The sequence below is a fragment of the Sturnus vulgaris genome, chromosome 5 (assembly GCF_052056855.1).
Source record: "Sturnus vulgaris isolate bStuVul1 chromosome 5, bStuVul1.hap1, whole genome shotgun sequence".
In the NCBI taxonomy this organism is placed as follows: Eukaryota; Metazoa; Chordata; class Aves; order Passeriformes; family Sturnidae; genus Sturnus; species Sturnus vulgaris.
The window spans coordinates 61,615,170-61,627,791 of record NC_142247.1 but is presented as its reverse complement, the minus strand read 5'-3'; the positions used below and the strand labels follow the sequence as shown (position 1 = coordinate 61,627,791).

General features: G+C 38.7%; 1 protein-coding gene across 11 annotated transcripts in view; it reads right to left on the bottom strand.

Annotated features, from left to right (window-relative positions):
* Positions 1–12,622, bottom strand: part of SRPK2 (SRSF protein kinase 2) — a 129,483-nt gene that overhangs the window by 43,815 nt on the left and 73,046 nt on the right. The gene's annotated exons all lie outside the window — the stretch shown is intronic.

Genomic DNA, 12,622 nt, shown 5'->3' with positions numbered 1-12,622 from the left:
ACATCTAAAAAGCACTGTATTAACAGTATTTTGCCCTTCATGTCATTAAAAAAACCTGCTATTTGCTGATGATCAGTACCTAGAATTACGATCGAAATACTTCCTTCATCATGAGTAAAAACTGTACTTATGTTTATCCCACTTCTAACTTGTCTTCCTCCTAATTCCTTTTTCTTTTTACACACTGCAATTGTTCAAGATAGACAGACAAAGCATTTGGTGTCAAAGAGAACATGGCTGGTCAGAAACAAATACCACTGGCAACATTCACCACCTGCACAGCAGCTGCTTAACAGCCTTTGCTTAAAAGGACATCACTGCAAGCTGCACTGCATACCAAATTTATCTGCCTGCTACCCCTTTCAGATAATAAAATTCTTCGGTCAATAAATGGTCAGATTTAAAAAGGAGTATTTCGAACTAATTTATCAATTATTTAAGTTATGAGAAATCTAATGAAGTAAATGAATTTACGTCATTTTAACAACATGAAACTAGACAGAAGAGAAAGAAGGGATCTATTTGTAGGATAAACAACAAATATATTTGCACATGCTCCTACTTAAATTATGTTGGTTGTTTGTCTCCCTCTTTCATTTTTGGCTCCCAGCAGATGTCTTTATCTGGTACACTGAGAGGAAAGTAAACTGCAAATAGAAGCTTCAGCACATTCTCTGACCAGCTATACAAACCAGATTACTAGCCCTCCTGGTTTCATGAGCCAGCCTGCTTTCAGAGTGTCAGCAAGCAGACAGCTCCCACACCTGAGATCTGAAAGATTTAGACCAACAAACCATCATAAAAGCACCTACATTACAAACCCTGAAACTTCATCTGCCAGGCACAGGACCATTTTGGATACACAGATCAAGTAATATGAACACGTAAAAATTAAAAACTAACGGTTGGACTTGTTGGCCTTAAAAGTCTTTTCCAGCCTTAAATGATTCTACAAGCAAGAAAAAGAATGCATAGTGAAATAGCCTGCACTTCAATGTATCTGAAAGCAGGGTGCCAGAAACACAGGCACATCGATCAGTGCCTGGACTCTTATTTTGGATAGTACCATTGTCTTTCTTTGTTCTGACCACAAGTGTCCCTGTTACTATTTTGGTCACATGAAATGGTACAACTATAGAAAAGTCCATGGTAGGGTAGGGAAATGCACTATGGTGTAAGTTCAAAAATTCATTGAAGTAAGTTAAGAAAACAGGGCTGCTTCTGAGTCTTTCTCAAACTATTCTATTCGATTTTGGTTAGAAAGGGGTTATTTTTCCTGTCTTCAATGCCAGTTGATCTTTCTATTCAGGAGTGTTTTCTTACTGTCCTTTGTGGACACCAGGAAGAAAGGAAAGATATTACTGTATTTCCTTCCAGAGTTACGTATGATTTTTGTCTGCAAATAACAAGACATTGCTTTAAACTGAGGAAGATCTTGGCTTTGTCCATTTAGCTTTGTTTGCATCTTTTGGAGCAATCAAATATTAGTACAGAAAGATGAGGGAGGGAAAGAAACATGCTGAGTTACATCAGTCTGACTGCTAATTCTGCATTTTTGGCAATTTTTCCTCTAGTTTAAGATTCTTACCATTCTTTGGTTTTGTTCACTTTTACATTTCTAGGATATATGTAAAGATCAAGTCTTCAACACTTCACTTGATGGCTTAAATTCTGCCTACAGGCTGAGCATCTCATCCTGGCATCCCAAATCCTGCTCTTCTGCCAAATCATAGTTTCATAGTGTTAGGAAGGACATCAATGAGAGAACTCCAGTTTTGCTATTTCTTAGTGGCCCTTTTATTGGATTGAAAAGATAAACTAAGATGAATGCTTCAACAATATCTTCATTTGCTATATAGGGCATGCATATATGGTTTATTCAACTCACATTTCATTTTTTCCAGTATAGTCTGCTAAAATATAAATTATTTTTTTCTTTTGAGTAGACTTTAAAGTATCTTTGACATGAAAATATCCAACCATTTAGAAACCTGTGAGTCACAAATACATCCGTAATCTCCATTTCCTTTTCAGAAATATAATTGTCAAATACTATTACAACATAAAAAGCTATTTAACAACCATTATTTCAAGTTATTAGTCTTTCTTGCTCCTAAAATGCTATGTAATGATATGCATTAGGTAACACATGCATACAGAGATAAATATAAATCCTATTCTCCTTTTTTTTCTGAAGTAATCACCTGGTACTCTGTGGTCTACCACTATTAGGTTGCTCATCACCATCCAAGCATAAACACTTAATTAACAGAAGAAGACAGCACACCATTTCTAGACTCTCAGTATTTTGTCTAGATTTTAGATCTAGTATTTTCTCTAGATTCTCAGTATTTTGTCAGCAGGTATGCGGAGAACTGACCATCTCCACAGGCCACAATGACAAACCTTATAACTGTATTAAAAGAAATACTAAAAACATTTAGCAAACACTAGCCAGCAGTTTTTGTATTTTAATTACTTCCTTTTCCATGGACAAAAATAAATTTACAGTGAAGTCCAATCAAAATACAATTAAATCCAATTTTTAAACTGCTCTTAGAGGGAATACTTAGTAAAAGACAAAAGAAAAGCTGAAGTATTTCTCTTCCACAATGAACTTGAAGCAAAATGCGTCAAAACCCTGCATGGAGTCTTACAAAAAATCAACTGCCCACTGTTATGAAACACAACATTTCTGACAACTTAATTTTACTGTTCTCCCTCATGGACATGTTGCTCCATGCTCCCACTGGGTAACAGCAAACAGTAAAAACAATCTCCTTAACGCTCAGAACTTAAAATGCTGAGAATATTATCCTATGAGAAATCCAGAAAAAAACTGTTCATTCTTTTTGTTGTTGATGTTGTGGGGTCATTTGCTATTCTTCTGCTCTGGAAAAGGTAAAACAAGAGCAGTGAGAGTATTAAAATCACATAATGCCTTCCATATGGGAAGCATCTGAAAAAAACAGAACTCTTCAGCCAAGAAAACAAACACAGCAGAGTGCTAGGAAATCTTGAGAGATACGGAGAAGGCAAATAGGAAATGGCTGTCCACTCCCTCATCCCACACAAACTGAGCCAAGATGATGGAAAACTAAAAACAAACAAACAAAAAATTACCCATGCAATATGATATTAAAAACTAAAGCGAACTTTTTTTTCCCCTCAGATATCATGGATAAGAGAAGCTAGTTAAAGTTCAAATAGGGCTCAGAAAAACTCAATGAAGAAAAACTGACTGATGGCTAATCCAGAACTGTCTTGGACTTGTGAAGCCCAGCAGCCTGGGACCACTGGATGTAGAACAGAACCCAGCACACAGGGGCATAACCCTGCACTCCTCCCCAGGCACCTGCTCCTGGCAGAGGCAATGTAGGTGCACCTTGCATCTGTCTTCGTGCAGCCACTCCATCTTCAGACATTCTTTTCCTCAACAAATGAATGATTTTCATTATTAAAAACCAAAACAGACTTCAGGTCTCTTTATTCAAAACCCTCATAGACAAAAAAATATGTTTTAATTATGAAGTAATGGATAAGAATGTCTTGCAGGCAAGACTGCTGTAAGAGAAGACTGCTTGAGGAAAACCTCATACAACAGCAGGAGTCCCTCTCTGTGAGCACTCTACTGCACTCATGGTGACTACTTTTAGGTAAACAAAGCTTTCCCTTGAAAGTAGCTAAAACCTGCACCTGATTCTCCTACCTTTAGGAAAGCATAGTTTCAAAAGGAAAATGGACTATGCCAAATGAAAAAAAAAATTGGGAGACAAATTTGTCAGATTAAACTAAGAACTGCCTCAATCTGAGGGGAAAATAAAACTCCCTTAAGATTTTCAGATTAACACAACCAAAGACTTTTTTTGCTAACAGAAAATTCAATTAAGTTAAATGACTTCTTCATGTATCTAAAAAAATACGGAATAAACTATATTCTAACAATGTTATTAACCTTCTGCCATGTCCACAGAGGTTCTATAAGGAATTTCAATTTGAAAGTGGTTAAAAGAGGAAGCAAGGGGGAGGGTTAGCATCAGAACAATTACGCTGTAAGCCTCCTAAGAGATGGGAGCTTTACAAAATCTATTAGTGAGTGTGGGTCCATCTGGAAGGAGCTCCAGCTATGCTCCCCTCCAGCTCCTGAAGACAAAAGCTTTTATGCTCCTGGGCAAGGCTCTCAAGGTTCTGTAGAGTTAAAAGTCTGAAATCTCTATACACAAATTTCTTACAGCTGTTATTAGTTGCTGAAAGACTCAGCTATTTGGATCTCTTTCTCATTTGTTCAAATGGTGTCTGCTTTACAAGCTGAATTCTTGCCGGCTCTTTTTTCTCAAATGCAAATTTAGCTTAATTAGACAGGTGCCTTCTAACACTTCTAACACTGTGAACTAGAGGCAGCCTTAAATGGAGGCTTTCTAAATAAACTCACACATATAAAACAAACAACAAAAAACATAAGTAAGATCAAAGTATCTCTGAAGTTATCACTCAAGGAACAAAATGATGTTCCATGTTTCAAGTAAGATTTAAAGTGGATTATAATTCAGAATATTTTAAAATTTTAATAGTTTTGATAAATTATTTGCAATTTAATCCTTATTTTTACTTACACCAGAGATTATCTTACTGTTTTCAGAAACAAAGTCTACAAATCCAGAAGGAAACAGAGAGTAAGGAGACGTGTTTTTAATTAACTCCAAGAAATTGTTGACGTGAACTTCCAGGGACAGCTTTGCTATACATGAAAAGCACTATCTGTGTTCTTATTGTAGTGCAAAACTGTACTATGATATCCAGTTCTAGAAAATTTATGCATAAAACGAGAGAGTGCTGGTATGTCACAAGCATGAAGCAGTTTCTACATCTGGTCATTATCAAACAATATTATAATTCCTCCTGGGACTGTTAACATTCCTTCCAAAGATACCATCCTACCATCAAACATTAATAGAAACACCAGTAAAAATCCCTCCCGGAAGGGAGCAGGCTGAGGCACGGTGGCCTTTGTAACCTCAAACAGCAACGCAGAATGAATTTTTCATTCCCATCTTGCTTACTAGTCTTTTGGAGGCCACCTTGGGCTTGAATGCACACTCAAAGTCCAAGTGAAATGCCAAGGAACACTGCCTTCTTCCGTTCAAAACAACGGCGACTATAAATAAATGCCATTTCACGCAGCAAGTACTGCAGTTGTACCACGCCACCGCCCCAGCTCAGCATCAAGGAAGAGCATCTCAGCATCACCACGAGCAGAGCTGAGGGACCCAGCAGCAGCCTACCCTTACATCACATCACATCTAGGAGGAAGCAGTAAAGTCTGCTAAGTTTAGGAGGCAGCTCTTATGGCCTTTCTCTGACAGAGTTACACCAAGTTCCCAGACCTAACTGGTTTCAAGCTCTGAAAGTCAGTCCCAAATGAAATTTTGTTCTTGAACAAATGTGATTGTGTCAAAATGTTCTTAAGACTGTAAATGAGAAGCCAAGTCTATCCTGAAAGCCTCAAGTTTAACTGGACTTGCAAAAGTAAGATGTTTTCTTCCTCAAATATGGTTTCTCACATAGTCGTATTTTCCAGACAAGTCATCCATCACAATTTGCAAAGAAAAAAAAGTCCACAGTTAATTAAGAAATACAGACTCACCTGATAGCAGAAAAAGAAAATATATAAATACTCAGCAAGCTTGCACCTTACCTCTATTTCTAGTCACCAGTAAAGTGTTGTAAAAGCTGAGAATGTTAAAATCATAGAATATCTTGAGTTGGAAAGGATCAACCAGCATCATCAAAACCATCTCCTGGTCCTTCAGAGGACAGGCCCAGAAATCACATCATGTGCCTCAACGTTTTGTCCAAATGTTTCTTAACTCTGTTAGACCTGGTGCTGTGACCATTTCCCTGGGGTTCCAGTGCCCAGCCACCCTCCGGGTGAAGAACTTTTTCCCAATATAGAACCTAAACCTCCCTTGACTCACTTCATGCCATTTCCTCAAGTCCTGTCACACATCACAGTAACACACCTTCTGCAGAAGAGGGGACTGTCAGATCCAGCTTCACAGGGAGACATCAGGCACTGGGCAAACTGAGACCTGAAGAGCTACACCTACCATCAGGTGTGTCTGGGTGGAGGTCCTTGTCACAGCTGATGCAGTGACTCCAGCAGCTACCAAGGAATGAGTTCTGAGGCATGACCAACCCTGAGCAGTGTTCACTGCTGACACTGGGGATGAGGGTGTCTCTTTGTACCCTTCTAAACCAACTGTTGAGTCTGACCACTGCCCCTGTTAGCAGCTCCCAGATGTCACACTCTGGTGCCTGGTTCCTGGGTTGCATGTACTTGATTATTCCACTTGGCCAGTGGAATGGTCTCTGTGGAGAGGAGCCTTTCCTCATGCCCTATTTGCCTGCTGTGGTTGCTTGCACTCACTAGGGGCTGTATTTCACAGGCATGGGGGTGGTTACACTGTGTTTTGATCTCCCAGGGCTGCTCTGGCAACACCCAAGTCTCATCAGGAGGTCCCACAAGAGCTTTTGTCTAAAAAAAAATTAAGAAATTCTAAAGAGTCAAACTGGAGAAACAGAGCTGTCATAAATCCATATATTATACACTGATCAATGGAGAATACAATTTCTTATATATACATCCTAACATGTGAAAATAAAACCTCCACCTGAAGTATGTCAGATATGGAATACCATTCCAATACAATGATAAAAAATTTGCTAAAAGATTAGCTAGTCTCATAAATCACAAATGAAGCTTCAACTTTTTCAAATCCTCTTGCAACAAGAATCACTTCTGATGCTGCAGAGCTTCTTCCTCTGTGCAGCAACCCCCACTTCTGACCAGTAAGATAACCTGACAGAACACACTAGCAGATGGTGACAGAAATGGCCACTATCTTGACTTCTTTTTCTTCTCACCATGGCCGCACGATGGATTACTTTTAACAGAATGACTCACAAGTATATAAATGGAAATTAATTTTTGACTTTCTTTCTGGCATGTTATGTTGTAGTATTTAATTTCTGCCTTTCTCTCCAGCATGTTAAATTATAGTGTCTCTAGTTTTTCTATTAATGAGATATATTCAGAAAACATGCTGTTGTTGCTTCAATATCCTACAGTTGCCACTAGCAACAAATTTACATGTTTTGAAGGAGAAGGGGAAGAATCACCCTCTACTCTCCAAGAGCCCTAAATGACCCTAGACACTTGATCTGGCACCAAAATCACTTAAGTGACTGACCCTTTGAGGTCAAATATGGAATGAAATACGAATTCATAACTAAATTAGAAAATACGGGATTTAGTCTTTATCACATGATAACTCCTTCAAGGAAGTATATATTCCATTTATATGTTAAAAAACCATATGAAGACAACTGAAGACAAATGAAGAAAAATGAGCTGAAGTAAACCAACAAATGCATTGTTTCACTCCCCTTTTTACCTATTTAACAGCCTAGCAGAACAGATTTCATAGGAATAGTGAAATTGTAACCCTTCACTTCGTATCAAATGCAGTTGAGCAGCAGAGTACCTCTTGCCTTTGGTTGGTTGGTTTTTTCTGACCCCTAAAGCACCCTGGTAAAATGTAACCCTGGCTTCATGTGATCATCTCAGTGCAAAAATGCATTTTTCATGTCTATGCTTACTTAATGTTTAGAAGACCCATTCATCCCATTAAGTGCGAATGCATCATGCTCTGGATTATGTCTGGGAACTCAATTCTTCAGGCTATGAGAAAAGGGTAAGCAGACAGGCATTTTGCACTGGACAAACACCGAGGAACATAACTGGCAGGTGAAAAAAACAGAGCCTGAGGGAACAAGGTTGCATGACTAAGCCAGCAATCAGAAGAACCTCTCTGACTGCAGCAAACACAAACATTTGCTGCAGTGATAAATTCCAAATGCTCCAGTTGGAATTCTATTGATACCAGACTTCTCATAAACCTTGCTTTCAAGAAGCCAAAACAAGCATTTTACATGAACTCTTCACATCAACATAACTCCTTTTCATTAACAGGTTTTCTTTCAAAATAAATTTAACTCAATCTTTCAAAAAACACACAACTCCTCTCCCAAACGTCCAAATCCCAGTAGCATTTCTCTATAAAACAAGGGTTTTAATAAACCTCTTCATAATTCCTACTAGCATTTATGGAAGTACCCAGCTTCCATTGCAGTATCATTAAAACTGATAAAAGCAAGATAAACAAGCAACTCACAACATTTTTATTATTACACATAAGTTGCAAAGATGCCTATCATGCAAAACTTTTTGCTAGTGTTTGATAGTCAGTTATATTCTTCCATTTTGGGTATATGTCGTCATAAGCACAATATATTAAATGTCTGCTTTGAGTTTCTCTCTGTATATCACTCATTCATGTTAATTTAAGCACTGATTTTCCTAACAGAAATAAGTAAAAGCAGCAAAAGATTGCTGGGTCCATCTGTAGTTGAAAGCAAATGGAAAAATCACAGATGTTTTTCACAAAAACTCATTTTCACCCAAATACAGATAAATAACAAGCAGCTGGTTTTAGCTTCATGACCATTTACTTAATCTTTCTGTCTTCTTGTCTTCATAGAGGCAGTAGCAATTATTACTCTTCAAACATATGAAAACACTTTTTATCTGGATAACTTTGATAAACTGATCTTTAGGAAAGCAGCTACTTAAGCTTCTTGGCTTAAAAATCTTTATCTTTTTTAAGTGCCTAGATCTTTAGTTTAGTTTCCATACTTCTTAATGCAAAACTGAAGTTGATCTCTTGCCCAACAACCTCATAGAACATGGCATGTTTTATTTATTTTATGCAGATGTTGTTCCCAAAAGCCACTGCATTCAGCATGCTCTCCTGTCACATTCCCTCAACGAAGGGGTCATCATTCTCAGTCTGTAAGACCCCTCCATGTGCCCTCTGTCTCTCCAGATGTTTCCAGGGAAATGCCTTTCCATTTTTACTCACATCAACCATTTTTCTTAGGAGATGTAGAGGCAATTTTGGAGCTTTCCATTATTTTCAAAGTGTGCAAGTGAAGGATCTTTCATTTGACTGGATCTTCAATAAGCAAGCAGCCCATTTCAGCAGAGTTAAGAAAGTCACCCTGGTATTACAGAGCACTGTCCAGCTGGCTTGAATAAGGCAGTTTTGTATACTAAACACTGTGACAATTCCTGTTGAGATTTTCAGAACCTATTTTGTGTCAGCAAGTCTGAGAATAAGGGTTATCAGACCATCTGACTCATCCCAGCCTTGGCATGCTTTACCTCACAGCATGGATGCTGGATGACTCACTTATTGGAATATTCCTATTTCCAAAAACAAGAGAGAGTCTCATCCATGGTGGAAAAGCACTCAAGGAATCCCAGCTGTCATGATATCCCAGGTGAACTGTCTCCCTTGTAGAGAAGATGCAACTACTCAAGAGGCACCTGCCTCCAAGAGATCTTCCCATATCCTGTGTCTTGCTACCAGAATGCTGTGACTGAAGCTTCCTCTACCAGGGCAGTAAACTCTACAGCTCAGGAAAGGAAGCTCACCTTGTAAAGGTAAATCCTGGACCCAGTTTACAACAGGAAGTGGACAGCAACTACTGCTTCCACGAGGCTACAGCCTCCAGTTCACTTCTTTTCCAGGGGTAACCTTTTCTCAGGGTTTGTCACGGAAGGACAATGGTGTCTGCTGCACCTAATCCTACAGAGAGCTCTGAAAAACTGAAACACTTTCCTATTCTAGGTTTCAAAAGTCAAATGACCAGGATAACTGGCATGGCACAATAAAGATCAGAAACACTGTGGTGCTGAGTTCTAATGGCAGTGAAGGACAGTGATAGCATGACTTCAAACCTCTAACATTTTACAAGCAGAAACTGAGGTCCAAGGAAGATGGCAAGCTTACTGCTGCTAAAAATGTAAATATTAAGGTGTTATTGTGGTGACAAAGCTTCTGATATATGACTGGTGCTAAAATTATGACACACTACATGTCTGTGATGTGCCAGTGCTGTGAGTTTCACTGAGACAGTGATAAAGGCAGCTAAAGTCTTCTCTGCCACTGGCTCAGTAACAAGCCTTAGAGAAGCCTTCAAGCAATGCAGACTCTCAGTAATAATGAATGGTAAAGAGCCGAAGAAAACTCTAAGCTGACCTACTATGTTTCAGGAGATGAGGCTAAGAAGAACTGGAAGCATAGAAGGATCATCTCCCCTTACGTACCTATAGTTACTGCAGTTGCTTTTCTCCTCCTGAATGAAGATGTGTGTATGCACTCAGTGCCACTGTGCACGCAGGCTACCACTGAGAGTTTTGATTTGCTGAACCTCTGAAAACATGATAGCTGAAGCACAGGTTGATTGCAGGAGGGATGGAGATATTCCACTATAAAATGAGACATCCTTAAATCATCAGCATGACAAGGCAGCCAAGGCTTGGACAGCTGTAAAATGCCTTCAAGCTTAATCCTGATTGATAGTGTGGGTGCCAGACATAGGAAAAGGCTAATATTCCTCCAGGAACATTTTATCTACTTGGATTTCTACAAGAGTCCCAGCTAGGGTAAATCAGTTCCCTTTAGACATTTGATGAATTGTTGCTAGGCAACATCAGACACAGACTAACTGTATAGTGCCAGGGTTGAGAAAGAAAGATGATGATTCATAGGGATGAACAGAGCCCTTCACACTTCTAAAGAATATTGCTTCCAGTTTGGTTAATCTTCTCAGAAGGTTTGACTTCTCAGAACATCCCACTTCACTGAGGTGGAGCAAGTAGTTTGTGTGTAGGAGGAATACAGAAATGCAAAGAGATCACAGAACCATTTGGGTCAGAAAAGACCTTTAAGGTCATGAAGTCCAACCATTAACCCAGCACTCTCAAGTCCGCCACTAACTCATGTCCCTAAGTGCCACATCTAAACATCTTTTAACACCTCCAGCGTTAGTGACTCAACCACCCACTCAGCAGTCAAGATGAACAAAGCTTCACCCGAGCTTTCACATCTAAACTGCAGGATTAAGAAATCCCTCCCCTAAATGACTCCCAGTACTATCATAGAAGGATAACAGAGGGCTGAAAAAACAAATAAGGATTATCTTGTGTAAATCCAGACCAGAGCAAATGGAATGCCATTAAAAAAAAAAGAAAAATGTTGTTCTTTTAGTCTTTGTGACTCTATAATTTGTGAAAACCATTTGAAAGGAGTTCAGAAGGTGAAAACAACAATGAAAATGGTAGGAGACTACGCCTCAGTCTATTTTGTCCCTGTTTTGCCTCAGGACAATACTTCCTTTCTCCTCTGTACCTAAGTCTCCTTGCTATTTCCATGCAAATGTAGCAGTTATAACTCTATATATTTGCAGCTTTCTGCAATGCTAGATGAAACTAAAAAATATTTTTCTATTGCAAACAGCAAACAATAGGTCTCAATTTCTATTGTTAGACGTATCTACTTATCAAAAAAAATTATAAAAATTGCTAAATGTTTTTGTGCCTTGAAATACGTTTCCTGTCTAAAAATGTAGGTCTGCATCTCTCCCTTGTACAAAAATACCAACCACAGCACAGCATCAGCCTTTCTCCCAGTGCCACCGTGTTGCCATGGAAACTAGACCCGATTTCTACTGCCAACATAGGTTCCATGTAAGCAGGAAATGAGCTTAAGTAATATTTATATAATATGCAACAGAGAACATGTATACAACATTTAGATTTCATTGGAGGCCTCCAGACTAGCTGAAGCAGCTTTAAGTATTCTCAGATTGTTTCTATCAGACATTCAAAGTATATTTTTATTATGAGCCTCAAAAGCATAGCATAGGAAATGCACACATATGTGGAATTCAGTATCTTCCTTTCTCCTTGTTTTCAAAAAGACAGACAAGCTCCATAATTCATAAGTAAATAAAATCATATGGTTTTCAACTGTCCTGTGAAGAACCTATAAGTTAATTTATTCCTTAATTAAGAGCCTTACTCTCAAAAACGCATGATAGGAAACTATAAAGACTATTTTTTTTAAGAATCTGAAACAAAGGAGAGCCAACCTAACCTTCAGTATTCCCCCTCTTTTAACAGGCTGGCATGCCTTTCTTCTCTTTCCCCCCACCCCCTTTAAAAAAATTCCTATAAAAATATTGCCATAAAAACACTGCCCCACAATTCTGGTGGGGGTTTGGTGTTGATTTTTTTGTCTGAAAACAAGCTGTGTATGCCCACAATCATAGAAGGGACTCTGGAGATCATCTGGTCCAACATCCTTGCTGATCCAGCCAAACCACCTAGAGTCAGCTGTCCAGAAGCATCTCCAGATGGCTTACTTGGACTATCTCCAAGGATGGAGATTCTACCACGTCTCTCATGGGCAACCAACCCATGCTGGTGCTCAGCTTTCAGCACCAGGCATGAGATCAGACATGATACACACTCAAACCTCTAAACAGCAAACAATCCACTGAATGATGCTCAAAATACATTTTCAATACCAAAACAACTTTGTTAGGCAGCTTACTGTAAAATGATGGAACACAAAAGAACCTTTCAAGCAAACTTAAAGGGGTGGCAAATGATGCAGAGATTTTCACATAGAAGAAAAAAACAAAGTCTAATTTC